General features: G+C 41.5%; 1 protein-coding gene and 1 pseudogene across 4 annotated transcripts in view; one reads left to right on the top strand and one right to left on the bottom strand.

The window, feature by feature from the left end:
- The window catches only part of FAM184A (family with sequence similarity 184 member A), a 117,030-nt gene that overhangs the window by 28,288 nt on the left and 73,513 nt on the right, over positions 1 to 15,229 (top strand). The gene's annotated exons all lie outside the window — the stretch shown is intronic.
- LOC308626327 (spindlin-1-like) lies at positions 12,428 to 14,268 on the bottom strand (annotated as a pseudogene). The gene has a single exon. The product of its transcript is annotated as a spindlin-1-like (transcript).

Genomic DNA, 15,229 nt, shown 5'->3' with positions numbered 1-15,229 from the left:
AGCTAAGCCCGTGCGCACAACCACTGAGCCTGCGCTCTAGAGCCCGCGAGCCACAGCTACTGAAGCCCGCGCACCTAGAGCCTGTGCTTCGCAACAAGAGAAGCCACCACTATGAGAAGTCTGCGCACGGCAACAAGGAGTAGCCCCCACTAGCCGCAACTAGAGGAAAGCTCGCGCGCAGCAACGAAGACCCAATGCAGCTAAAACTAAATAAATAATATTTTAAAAATAAAAAAAAAATCTTTCCAATCAGTCACTCCCCTTGGTGGGTGTGTGGATAGCCATCTGAAAGGGGAGGGGAATGAGTGTGTAGTTTTTTAAAAGGGCACTTGCTGATTCTTATACTGTGTCCTACCCCTACATCAGGTTGAGAACGACCACCACAGTGATCACAAGTTATTAATGGGAGTGTAGCAGCCCTCTGGTTGTTGGGTAGAACATAGTTCAGCACAGCGAGCCGTAGCGAAGGCTAGAGAAACCCTTTGTCTCAATGGACTGGCCTATTCTGAACATTTCAGAGAATGGAGTCATACAATATGTGCCTTCTTGTGTCAGGTTTCTTTCACTTTTGATGTTTTCAAGGTTCATCTGTGTTTTAGCATGTATCAGTACTCATTCCTTTTTTTTTTTATGGCCAAGTAAAATTCTACTACATACCACATTTTGTTACCCATTCATCAGTGCCCGCTCTGCTGGGAAGATACACGCTCAGAATGGAACGGTGGGCCTGGAGTCAGAGGCTCCTGCATTACATCCCAGCCCAGCCCAGAGATCGCCAGTGGGGCGGGGAGCATGTGAGTAATCTCAGTTAGGGGTGCCATTACAAGTCCCTGTAACTTGTCAGATATGAGCCCTGCTTGAAGCTAGAATAAAATTTGTAGAGGTCCATAACCTCCTTGACAGACTGAACAACTCAGAGAGGGCATCTCTCCTCCCACCTTGAATCAACCACTAGATTCTCATGCTATGTATGACCTCCTAAACAGTTCTTCAGTCAGGTCTCATCCCTCCCCATCACGATTTGTGTAGGAACCTCAGGCTGTTTCCTGAGTTATTTTGATGCATTTTGACTGTTCTTTAGTCTCCTCCCGTTGCATATATCCTCCACAAGGCAACCAGAATTTCAGTTTCTAAAATGCAAGTCAGATCTAGTTATTTCTCTGCTTAAAATCCTTCACTGGTTCTCCATTATGTACAAAGAAAGGCATGTTTATTGAATTCTGTGAAGTGTTGGTACCTTGACTTTTGATTGATTCATTATATTGGGGTACTTCCTTTAAGAAAACTCAGTATATAGAAATTCAGATGCCCCATGAGTTTTACACAAAACCTCTCTCAACACAGCTACACAGTTGGTCTCTCTCAGCTACTGCTGCTTCCTGACCTGTCTCTGGTGGTATGTTTGTTGATTCCTTTGGTGAAAGTGGCTTTAGGCTTAGGTCAGGAGTGGGGACCAGATCAAGTACAACTTTGCAGGCCACAGAAAAGGATTTTGGCTTTTTTTCCCCTGTATGTTTGTGATGGAAAACTATTAGAGGGTTGAAAGCAAGGGTTAGTTATGATTTATATTTTGAGAGGACCACTTTGGCTGTTGAGTGAGGAATGGATTGCAGCACAGCGTAAATGGGAGCCGGGAGGTCATTGAAGAGACCACTGCAGTGGTCCTTGCTCTGGAGGCAGTGGTCCTTGCTCTGGAGCCAGTGGTGATGGTGGCTTGCACTAGGGTGGTTGCAGTGGAGATGGAGAACACTGCAGAGATTCATGATATATTTTGGAAGTATAACTGATAGGACTTAACAACGACTTCATGTGGGAGGTGAGGAAAAGAGAAGGAAGAACTCTTAGGTGACACATTTGTATATTTTCATTCTAAATAGCATATTTAGGTGTAAAACAAGGAAATGATAAAAATATAATATAGTTGTCTACATCCAAAACAGATAATGAATATTATTTTAAGTCCTTGAATTATGCTTGAGCAAGGGAATGCGTGACTTAGAGGACGTAAGGGCTAGTCAAGGGCTGACATAGTGGAGGGCCCAGTCTGAGAGACTGATTGTACCTCAGGAGCTATTCAGGAGTCCACACCCCAGCTTAGGACCTGAGTCTTCAACACTGGTGTCTGGGGACCTGGGCCTCTGTATAGGGCCACTGGCTCTGAAGGCTCTGATTTTTCAAGGAGAGTATCTCCCCAAATTCAACCAGGTTCTAAAGAGCTTAGTGTATGTTGTATGGAATAACATTATTCCAATCTTACATGACTCACCTTATTGCATTTTGCTGACATCCAAGCCCTTATTCAAAAGCATACTTATTTGAGACCAAGATAATAGACAAGATAATACACTATAGCCCTCCTATTCTAACTCCACCTCTCCATCCAGTGGCAGAATGTTCTTACCAGTAAAGATTCTACAGTCTTGTGGATCCTGTGACGTACCAGGTAATTGTTGTAGTGACATTCACTCTTAATATCTTTTCTGAATTCCTGGCCATTCAGAGACACATTATTGGAGTATGTAAGAGTAGGGCTGGGGCAAAAAAAAAGTAGGGTTTGGGGTCTGACGTGGCTTCTCCCAAATACTGGAGACATACCAGTCATAATGGCTTCACTCTCTTGATATGTGGCACAGGGAATTCATGCTTTGGATGTACTGCTTCTTGAAGTGTAAGAAGCAGGAAAATTGTAGAAGAATCAGCTTCCTGCCTGGGCCTCCTGAAAAGAAGGTACTTGTCAGCTGCTGGAATGTTACATTGGCCTCATCTTCCTTCTTCCTGGCTGATGACACTTTACTCTTCATCCTGTTTCCACAGCACAGGATCTTTGGAATATTATTATTATCCTGTTTTGTATATCTGATACAGAACCTTCTAGGACATGAGTTAAAATGTTGGTTAACAATTCACTAATACTGTATTCACTAATACACATTTACCTTATATATCCAGTTATTGCAAAGACTCTAAATATAGGATAAAAAATAGATTTTTATGGGGATGTGATATATTATATCACGTTAAATAAGTACCATAGTAGAGATGTGTTCAAAATATTATAGGAACCTACATATTGTAGGTCTCCCTAGGATTCATATGCTGGTTGGAATAGAGGTGATATTATGGTAGATATAAAAATACTTTTACATAGCCTTACCAATTCAGTTTTGACAATATTGATTAGTGTATTATATATTATGCATGTCTCTGACTGAAATTCCTTTGAGAAGAAAAGTAGAAATTGGATGGGTATCATAAAAACTATGGTGCATAGTTATGGTGTATTTGGGCAATTTTTTATTTGGTGGGCATAACAATTACTACAAAATTGTCCGTTCATCTGAGGATCAACCTGGTAGAATTAACTTTACAAAGTATACCTTTTCCATCATAGACACAACTCTTTTTCTGATTTCTCAGGTTACAAATATCAGTGTGATTTTTATTCTTCTTTGTACTTTGTTCCCTGTATCCAATCTCTTATAAAATTCTGTTATAAGGAGAGAGGTGCAAAAAAAAAAAAAAAAAAAAAAGTAACAATTGTAATAGGATAAAGGGTGACAAATATTTTTTCCTTTTTTGTTGTTGTTGTTTTTATCTGTTCTATTGGGTTGGCCTAAAAGTTCGTTTGGGTTCAGTCAGGTTTTTCCATAACATCTTATGGAAAAACCCAAACAAACTTTTTGGCCAGTCCAATATTTTTCAGGTTTTCTACAAGGCACAAAGATTACTTTAGTAATCAGAAAATATATGGAACATACAACTTTTTAAAAAGATAGTTTTTTAAAAAGATAGTTTTTGATAATTGGACATAACAAGAGGAAGACATTCCAGGGAGAACACGAGTATTGGCAAAGGTTCAGAGAAAAACATAATTAGTTATGAAATACTTATCTACTTCCCTAATCCAGATTTTTGCAGTATAAATGTTTTTTAAAAAACAATTGTCCTTCATTGTATTTGAGAAGATAGTTTGAGTTGAACTTGAAAATATAGGAAATCTTTTTTGTTGCAGCTTTGTTATTTGCCATTCTCATTACTAAATTCATTGTGGTGCCTTATGCATCATCTGTCTGTGAATGAGGTTGGCAGGCGCTCTGGTCTCCTTTGCCATTTTTTGTAGCCTACTCCACATTCCCTCTCCATTACTATCCCTACTCCTCCAAGTCCAAGCTGCAGAATGCAGTGTGTGGGCTTCTCATTGTGATGGCTTCTCTTGTTGCAGAGCTTCTCTAGGCGGACGGGCTTCAGTAGTTGTGGTACGAGGGCTCAGTAGTCGTGGCTCATGGGCTTAGTTGCTCTGCGGCATGTGAGATCTTCCCAGACCAGGGCTCGAACCTGTGTCCCCTGCATTGGCAGGCGGATTCTTAACCACTGCGCCACCAGGGAAATCCCTGTGGGTGATTTTTCTACTGGAGAAATAGGATTTGGTAGGGAAGGGAGTAATGCCAGAGTGGCTTTTTGAGGAGACCTGAGCAAGAGCCAGCCCTATGAGATGATCATGTAAGCTGCTTAGCAGCTAGGAGGAGGAGAAACAACTAGAAGCCAGTAAGTGGTTTTAAAAAAAGGCTAGTTTCTATTAGGGTCTCTTTCCTTGATCTAATTAGAAGAATAAAACAAAAAAAGCAGAAGTTTTGAGAGACTCATGGACAGTAGTAGCATTTTGTGTTGGTGAGTGGAAGAGAGGAACAAGCCTTCCTTTACTCTTGATTTATTTTTATCAATATAGCAAGGGTTTCCTAGCTTCTTTGTAATTAGGAGCTAATTTTCTTTTCCATGGGTCTTTGAGATGGTTTTTTGACCACAGAGCCATGGAAGATGAGTAGATGAGGGAAGGAATATCACTTATGGTTTCACTTGCCTTAAGCCCGTGCACCGCAACGAAAGAGTAGCCCCCGCTCACCACAGCTAGAGAAAGCCCAGGCACAGAAATGGAAGGCCCAACGCAGCCAAAAATAAATAAATAAATTTATAAAAAAACAAGCTGCAGTTTGCCAGTCCATTTCAGCTGCATCTCAGAAGTTTTGATATGTTTTGTTTTCATTTTCACCCTTGCCCAAAAGGTTTTACTCTTTTTCTCTTTCCCCAGACTCAGTTGGTTATCACCTGTGCCCTGGGGGGAGGGGGGAGGTAGGGCCAATGGGGAAACAAGGTTTGTTGCTCTTACCCGGGTAGCTTATGGCTCTTGTTCCTTAGATGATAAGGATCTGGGTGGGGTTTTGTGCTTTTTCAGCTGAGGCTGGCTGGCCTGTTGCATGGAGGAAGGCTTTCTCTTGTCTTCTGCCCTGTCTCCAGTCTTTCTTGTGGTCACCCACTGAGGTCATGGCTAAGAGCTTGTGAGTGTGCGCAATCCCATGTGCCTGTGGCATTCGTGGGTTCTGTGTTCTCACACTTGCCCATTGTAACTTTGTTAAATTAACATTTGTAACTTTGTTAAATTAACATTTGTTAACATTTTTGATGGATGGTTCAGTAAAAGACCACAAGAGAATTGAAATCGAGTTGATTACTTTACAGGTCCTGGAGGAGGTACACGGCACACCTTAAGGGGCCATGAGGGAGGTTAAGGCAGGGCGTAGGCAGCGATCGGGGTGGATCCTGGGGGAGTACTTTGGGGGGTCCCAGGCTAAGGCCAGATTGGTCAATTCAAACCAAAAAGGAGGGGGAGGTGGTTGGTAAGCTTCTCAGGGGCCTGTTTTTATCTAAGGGGCCCAAGAGGAAGACCCTGGGAGGTGGGGGAGACTGATGATCACCAGGGCAGCTGGGGGAGTCACATCAGGAACTTACATTTACTTATGAGCCTGTGGGCTGTTCTCTAGGTCATGCATGCTAGATGGAGAGGATAGTGTCAGTTCAAGGCCCTGCAGGCCGATTGGCTACACAAAATGGATGCTGAGGCAGCAATGTTGTGGAGTAGTTTAGCTAAACCCATGCTCTACCTTTAACAGCTTGTTATAAATTTTAGCTGAATTCTTCTTACTCACTTGTATGAGAGCCTCATCTTATGTCTGTGCTCTGCCGTAAGTTTGTGTCCTGTGTGTCCTGGGAGGCTTGTCTTAGATTTAAAGCCAGGAGGTTGTGTTGTGATTTCAGCTCTTTGATAGGTTCAAGAAAACTTATGATTTTGTAGGTTGTTTGGTATTTTTAGTTGTTAGGAGCATTGCTCTTTCCATCTTTCTACATCCTGCACAGAAACTGGAAGCCCCTCAGATGATTTTTTCAATTGAGCACACACACCCAAATGTCATTCTGATTAGGTTTTTTGCTCTGAGTGGTTCACTTCCTCCAGAGGGTTCTTTAGTCTGCTGCCAGGGACCTGTTATAAGCCTGACTCCTGGCATTTGGAATCTAGGGAGGGGAGGGGAATGGGGACTCACTGTACAGGATGCAGTTTTTATTAATAGACTTTATATTTTAGAGCAATTTTAGAGTCACAGAAAAACTGAGCAGAAAGTACAGAATTCCCACATACCCTTCCTCCCCTAATGGACACAGCCTTCCCCACTATCAACATCCCGCGCTAGGTGGATACATTTGTTAACTGATGAACCTACATTGACACATAATCACCCCAAAATCACCCCAAATAGATAGTTTACATTAAGGTTCACTCTTAGTGCTGTATATTCTATAGATTTTGACAACTGTGTAATGACATGTATCTACTATTACAGTATCGTACAGAACACTTTCACCGACTTAAAGATCCTCTGTGCCCTGCCTTTTCATCCCTCCCTCCTCTTTGGCAACCACTGATCTTTTTACTGTCTCCATAGCTTTGTCTTTTCCAGAATGTCATATACATACAGTATGTATCCTTTTCAATTGGCTTCTTTTACTTAATAATATGCATTTAAATTTCTTCCATGTCTTTTCATCGTTTGATAGCTCATTTCCTTTTAGTGCTGAATAATATCCCGTTGTCTGGAGATACCACAGTTTATTTATCCATTCGTCTACTGAAGGATAACTTGGTTGCTTCCAAGTTTTGGCAATTATGAATAAAGCTCCTATAAAACATACATGTGCTAGTTTTCATGTGGACATAAGTTTTCAACTTATTTGGGTAAATACCAAATAGCAAGGTTGCCAGATCATATGGTAAGAGAGCATTTAGTTTTGTCAGAAACAGCTAAACTGCAAAATGGTGCAGCCACTTTAAAAGGCATTCCTACCAGCAATGAATGAGCATTCCTGTTGCTCCGCTTCCTCATCAGGATTTGATGTTGCCAGTGTTCTGGATTGTGGCCATTCTAACAGGTGTATAGTGGTAACTCATTGTTTAATTTTCAATTCCCTAATGACATGTGATGTTGAGCATCTTTTTATATGCTTATTTGCTACTGCATATCTTCTTTGGTGAGGTGTCTGTTCAGATCTTTTGCCCATTTTTTAAATCAGGTTATTCATTTTCTTATTGTTGAGTTTTAAGAGTTCTTTGTAGATTTTGGATAGCAATTCTTTATCAGATGTCTTTTGCAAATATCGTCTCCCAGTCCGTGGCTCATTAGATTTTCACTGAATTCTCTGCTCTTAGTTTCATGCCTTATCACCTGCCCTCCTCTGGTTCCCCAGGCTGGAACTGCTCCAGCTCATTTTCCCAGTTCACTTCTCTTCTGTTTTTTTACCAGCATAGAGGAGGGTTAACTGTCTGCTTGGTACAAGTGATGACCTGAGGGCTTAACTGCTCTTGACAAACTTGGAAACAGCATCTTTATCATCAGCCCCTGGTTTTACCCCGTGTTTTCTAGCACTCTGCTGGACAATTCAGCTTGCTTTTCAGTGGCATTTCTCTCTCTCAGCATTTAGGTTTTACAGCTTGTACTCTGACGAATAATTTACTATTTCTGCGTTTGCCTTATATCCTCTGGTCTCTCTGGCTTGGACTCATCTTCACTTTCTGTGTTAAGAAAGTCAATTTAGACTTGTTCCTGCACCTTCCTACTGTAGACCCTCAGGTTTCTTCTGTTCCTTGTGAGCAAAAGGTTCAGACAATTTTTTGTAGAATTGAGAATTGATTATTCTACTTTAAACATAAAAGACTTTACTCACTTGTTTTTTCTAATGACTTCATAGCACTCTTGATTCGTGGTGGTGGTTGATTTTTAAGATGCATCATTGTTTTATGAACCACTTAGAGGGAAAAAATGCTGTCCATCTGTGATACACAATTGATTATAAGATTCTTCTCAACTTATGAGATGTTTAAATGTGGGGGAAAAGAAATGTATGTCTTAGAATCATTGTCCAGCACCACTGTGAGCATACAGACAGAAAAATATGTATAGATTCTAAATCTCCTAAACTTAGACTCATTTCCCAGTTAAATTGCAGGGACAAAACTCATCACCAGGAACTTTTTGACTCTATCTGGCTTTCCCTGGCACTCACGCGTCTCTCTGTTCAGGATTATCTGACCATACCAGCCACCCACCAAAACCATTCCTGTCTTGTGCCTTAACTCAGGTTGCTTTCTTCACAGTTCTCTCCACCGGCCTTTGTCCTTTCAAGCCTTTCTGTTTACTGCAGTCTTCATCCAGTTCCTCTACTGAAAACCTCTCATGCTATATATACAGTATTCTGTACTCAACAGCTTGCCACTTTACGTGTATTATCTAAAATTGTCTGCCGTTAGTTTGTGTGTGTGTTAAGCAGTTCTATTTAAGTAAGATTAAGTACGAACATTTATACTTTTCTTTATCATAATGCATATTTAAAAAGTGCTGAGAACATAGTAAGGCATTCACTCAAAATTTGTTGATTGATTTTGTTGTTGTTGTTGTTGTTTTTTGGGTTAAGATTTGGTAGCACAGATCCCATTGCATGGACCTTAAATAATAAGCCTTATAATAAGACTTCTGTTTGCTATTTCAAAAGTCAAGTTAAATTTTTCTTGGAGAAACAGATGTATTCTCTATTACCATCAAGGAAAATACCTCCAATGTTACTAGACTTTATATTTTTAAGAAGATTTTTCTAACAATCATTATAGAAATGCATAGAGCAAACATATCTTTAAAGGTAATTCTTTCCCAAAGCAATTGGATTTCAAAGGTCTTTTAATTTTTTTTTAATTTTTATTTATTTATTTTTGTACGTAAAGGGTTTGTTTTAAATGTTTTAAGGATAGGATAGAGTTACATCATAATTATAAAAATTACAGAATTAACAGATTTTATTGTTTATACTTCTAAATGCAGAGAACAGGGAACTGTCTACACATTGTATAAAATAAAATTAAAATTAAAAATGAATTCAAGCTTGAAAGATGAGGTCATTTACCTAATTTTAAAGTGCAAACACGAAGACCTCTGAACTATACGCATTCGTTCAAACTGCAGTAATGATGGAAAATACAAAAAGCGCAGCATTTCCAAGGAACCACAGACATTTCGACCGTAATTATTTTCTGTTACAATAATTCTGTTTTGTCTTTGGAGAACTTTTTTTTTTTTTTTTTTTTTTTTTTTTTGTGGTACGCGGGCCTCTCACTGTTGTGGCCTCCCCCGTTGCGGAGCACAGGTTCCGGAAGCGCAGGCCCAGCAGCCATGGCTCACGGGCCCAGCTGCTCCGCGGCACGTGGGATCCTCCCAGACCGGGGCACGAACCCGTGTCCCCTGCATCGGCAGGCGGACTCTCAACCACTGCGCCACCAGGGAAGCCCTTTTTTTTTTTTTAAGACAATCAGCTTGAAGAATGTTTTCAGGCACTACAATTTGTGACAATCAAAACAGTCTTCTAATGGGTCCACAGCATTCAGAGATTCAAGACCAATGCATTTTGGGGTTTGGCACGTAAAACAATAATAGAAATGAAATCTGGATTAGAAGCAACTGTGATTGTTTTAAGAATGCAGAGTCCCTTCAAATGCTGCATGACATACACAACTGGAAAATCACCTTCTGTTGGCACTACATTTGCTTCACCAGTGCATCTTTATCCTACAACCACTAAAACAGCACAATTAAGCAAATATACAGAAACTGAAAACAAATAAAAACAAAGATAGAAAAGAGAAAACCGAAATATATTTAACATGCAATTTTAGTTAGTTACATTGAACATTCTACTTAGAATAGAGCATGCAAAAAAGGATGGTCTGCTTTTAAGGTTTTCCTTTGAAGCTTTACATGGTAGCCAGACATCACGCACGCACACACACACACACGACACAATAATACTGTAGCAGGTCAGTGAGAAAGGCCAATACATTTTATACAGATTTCATGTCTTGTGTTGTCACAAGTCCCATGATAATTTTAGAAATTAATGTTGTATTCCTAGAACAAGGAACCAACATTCCGATACCAGGAAAATGCAAGCAATGCATGCAGATCTGAAACATGAGCCTAGACGAAGGCTGAAACACTCGGCTGCGGAGCAGAGTTAGTCACGGCATCAGGACGTGTGGTTTAAGCCACCAAAAGAAAAAAGAATGGGGAGAAAAAAGGAAAAACAACAACAAAAAGACCCTTCCCCCTCCTTCAACCCTAAAGGCAATAAATGGAACAATGATTAAAAGAATGATGATAAGAGGGCTTCCCTGGTGGCGCAGTGGTTGAGAGGCCGTCTGCCGATGCAGGGGACGCGGGTTCATGCCCCGGTCCGGGAAGATCCCACATGCCGCGGAGCGGCTGGGCCCATGAGCCATGGCCGCTGAGCCTGCGCGTCCAGAGCCTGTGCTCCGCAACAGGAGAGGCCACAACAGTGAGAGGCCTGCGTACCGAAAAAAAAAAAAAAAAAAAAGAAAGATGATAAGAAATCACATGTCACATTCATTTAGAGAGATCACGTGGTATTAAAAGTTACTAAAGGTACTGGCAGAAAAACCACAATGCAAGTCATTAAGTAATGCCAGAAATGTTTCAACTGACCCAACCCTCAGGATACCTCCAAAGGACTTTGTTTTTCAGTCCGAAGTCACTGTGTTCTGTTCATGCAGTGCACGCTGGACAGCTCCCTTTCTGGGCCACACATGTCCACTTGGGCACGGGGAGCTCGGCTCAGCCTTGAGATTCACATGCAGAAACTCTTACGAGAGCCACCAGGAGAACAGATGACAGATCTGTAGCATGACACTTGTTTCTAGCACAGGAGGAACATCTAAGACCTGGGTACCCACTGCATGGAGAAGCTCACCCCTGGCTGCCCTCGGTGAGGCACTGGGCACGCTGGAGAGAACTGGGGTGCTGTATTTACATGGTGCACGAGGTTACCACCCACCAGCACAACAAGGCACAGCCTTCCTGAAGGTGAAAATGGGCATCACACAAACCTCGCATAGCGCGGCCTTGAAACTACAGAATCTCTTAACATCAAGAACAGCCATGACAGACGTCACACAGACCTGGTGTTTGGCTGAGATTCATATGCATTTAAGGTTTCTGCCCAAATCTTAGGTAAGATTTTCAATCTCCACAGGACTGGTTTCACAACCATCTTTCTCCTAGCTTTCAAACTGCCAGGGATCATCCAAAACAAAGAGATAGACTGACGTTTTGCTTCTAAACGAACCACTTTTGCAGTTCTATTTTAGTTAAGGACAACTTGCAGGAAAGGATTCAATGGCTAAGGGCTGCTCTCAGTCCCACCCACAAGCCAGTGCAGGTAACTGACCCTGATGTGGCAAGATCCACCAAATGGAATGAGTCCACATCAACAGCACACCATGAGCAAGAATATACAGCACCACAAAAGATGTCAGGAATTTAAGCTGTTATTTGTCTAGGCATTCTTTGAGGGGCAAAGCCGAGGGGGAAAAGCCTTCTGACCATAATCATATATCAGTAATAATAGTAATAAAAATAAAGGTATCCCAGAGAACTTGTTAAAAGGCAACACCGCCATTCTTAAACTTACATCTCTGATATAAAAGCACTATGTTCTTCCAGGAACTTACCAAATACACAGAAACCACTGATATACTGTTGCCTTTTAAATCCATGTGCTAAAATCCAGATTACTAATTTGTACAAATAATGGACCAAATGTGCCATCCAAAATACACCTGCATTGCACTATGTGGACCAAGTACCTGGGCTTTGCTTAAAAAGGAGTATTTATGATAAAAAATGTAAACAAATAATGTACAAAGCCTAGAATTAAAGGCAGCCTTTTACCCAGATTTCTAACTGTTTTGTAAAATTCTAATGTGGGTCATTAAATGTTCATAGGTGATTCGTATTTGAATTTACACTTTAAAGCCTCCAGACTGAAATGGTGCTCTGAACTTGACTTTCAAAACAAGCTGAATGTCCCGATGCGCTTCCTGTGCCCAAATTTAATTTTGAATAAACAGCAGTAATACACTAAATACACTGAATACAAATGGCTTGGGTCAGCAATCCTGTTAAACTGGAGAAAATTATGTAAGCCCCAGTCCAACCCACAAAGAAAGGACTGCCCATGAAGTGTGTTTGTGTGTACACACAGATCTGTTTGTATGTATATATACATTATATATGTATACACACAGATATAGGTAGGTAGGTAGATATAGATACATATATATCTCAAAAAAAGGCAATAGCAAAAATACCAAACGATGCTTGCATTGTGGCAGCAGAATAAGAGTGTTAAGCGTGAAGGGGAAAGTGGATAAGATCTACTGCAGTTTTAAATGACTGTGATACTAGCTTAACTTTTACCAGACTTGCCTGTAAGTCCCTTCCAAACAGACAGACTTCCTTTAAGAGGAAGGAGTTCCTTACGCAAAATGCTTTGTGTTCACCTAAATCTGTACTATTCAGAACAAAACCAGTTCTGCTGGCAGAGATTGTGGGTTCACAGGGACATTTAAGCTTTCATTAAACTGGAAAGCAATCAAGTCTTTATGTCTACAAATTATACATTTAATAGTTCCACAAATTTGGCAGAGTCCGTGATGACATCTAGGATGTTTTCACCAAATCGTAGACATAAATATGGAAATCATCATCAAGCTTGATGAAATAGATGGTTTGGCTTCTACTTGATGAATGACCATGCCAGTCCTTTTAGCGTCATTTTCTTTGGCATATTCCACTTGTTTGCCTACCAAGCTGTCCACAACTTCTCCCAGTTCCCTTTCTGCTGGAGGTGAATCATTAGAATCGGGCATAATGTGAAGGTCACCTTTATAATCATCTAAGAGCTGGTACGTGTACAAGACAGGATCTTTTTCATAGGTGATGTAAAACCATGTGTTCATTAGCGCGTGCTAAGACCATTCCCCTCCACTCGTCTTTAGAGCCATCCTCTGTCTCAAACATGTGCTCCACTGCTTTGCCAATCATCGTGTCAGCTAGGTGTGCATCACTGATTCGAGATGTTGCAACTCTGTTAGGGAGGACTTCAAGCGCAGAAACTCTTTTATCTTTATTAAGTTCTAGTCCATAAATACAGTCAAATCCATTGTATTTTATAAGATGCAGAGGATTTACAGGCACCTGGTCCAGAACGGTTCCTTCCCACTGGGTGATGGGGCCATTCCCCTCTTTCCACCCATGCTGAATCCTGCAGCCTACGATGTTCCTCTGGGTCTGGGAAACAGGTTTGCTCGGCCGCACACTGGTCCGGTGTTTTTTGTGGTATGTTCGTTTCTTCATCATGCTTGCAGATACACCAGCATGGCCTGCATCCGCTCTGGACCGCTGGCCAGGTGTCTTCCCGAATGGGGTCTTCATTCATCTGTATTTAAGTGAGCAGCAGAGCTGCTGGACTAGGATGAAAATTCAGTATGCTCCAATTTGAAACTTTTCACAGAATTTCAATATTCTTGTCAATCCATCATCCCAAGCGCCTTTTTTTTTTTTTTTTTTTTGGTAAGTTCAGCAAAAATACGTGAAATCCTAAGTACTCGGCCGGCCACCTAGGCCACCATCGGCAGCCCGCTGGCCCTGTGGTCCCGCGCCGAGCTCCGGCCCCTGCCCGACAGAGCCAGACGGCACTGCCCCGCCCCCGGCCGCACAGCGCACGCGCCCTGCGCCCTTTGACTGCACCGGCCGAACCTCCCGGGCCGGCCCTGGCCGGACGGGCCGTACTACCCAAAGGTCTTTTTTTTTTTTTTTTTTTTTTTTTTTTTTTCTTTTTGTGGTATGCGGGCCTCTCACTGTTGTGGCCTCTCCCGTTGCGGAGCACAGGCTCCGGACGCGCAGGCCCAGCGGCCACGGCTCACGGGCCCAGCCGCTCCGCGGCACACGGGATCCTCCCAGACCGGGGCACGAACCCGTATCCCCTGCATCGGCAGGCGGACTCTCAACCACTGCGCCACCAGGGAGGCCCCCAAAGGTCTTTTTAATTTAGAGTTTTATAAGTGCCTTTGGCTTAAATAAATCCAGATGAACTTTTTATTTTGTTAACTGCTTCGTAAATGTTTTATTGGGACATAAGTCTGTTGTTGGAATTAATTTGATTACATAATGAATAAAGAACAGCCTTTGTTTAAAAAAATTTTTTTCTAACTTATAACAAAAGAAACTGGACCAAGAAAAGAAAAACGTGGAAGTAATTCATTGCCAGGAGTAAACTACTGTATATGGGTAGCATCTGTTCCCCTTCCACTCACCTTGAACTACAGATATTCTGTGAATCTTCCTGGTAGATCCAGTTCCATAGTTAATAATGGCAAATGAATATGTGGCTTAATATTTTGTGAGAATATGGGTTAAAAGGTTTACATCTCATATCATATTCCAAAAGACTGTTAAAATTCTCTCTAAATACCTAGCCTGCCAGTTGCTTTGTTTCTTAACCGTTCTCTCAGCCTCTTCAAAAAATCCCCTCAGAGTTATGAGCAGTTCAAGCTTGGCCTTTGGACAGGTAGCCCACAGGGGAGCTCTTTCTATTCAGGCAGCCCCTTTGGAGGGCTTGTCACATATAGGTAGGATGGGTTTTCATAGGGACTAAACCTTTTTAAACAAAATTAAATTCGTTTTGTCATTTTTTTCTCATTTCTTTAAACTTAGTAGGACATCATGAAGAAGGAACAGTGGGTTGGAAGAAGGTTGGGGAAGAGTAATAGTTACTCTAGTTATGCCCTCATAATGTGGTATTACGTACTCTAATCACCAGTAGGATGGATTGAGAAAGCACAACATAAAATTTCCACAAAGAGGAACTTGACATAATTCTATGAGTCTGTATCATATGTATTCTACAAGACAGCCAGCCTGGTCTCTTCAAAAATGTCAGTGTTCAGATTAAAGGAGACTGAAGACTCAGTACAATGTGGGATCCTTGACTGGATCTCCAT

This window comes from Mesoplodon bidens, assembly GCF_964165515.1.
Source record: "Mesoplodon bidens genome assembly, chromosome: 12".
NCBI classification, from domain to species: Eukaryota; Metazoa; Chordata; class Mammalia; order Artiodactyla; family Ziphiidae; genus Mesoplodon; species Mesoplodon bidens.
This window is presented reverse-complemented; position numbering and strand designations above follow the sequence as displayed.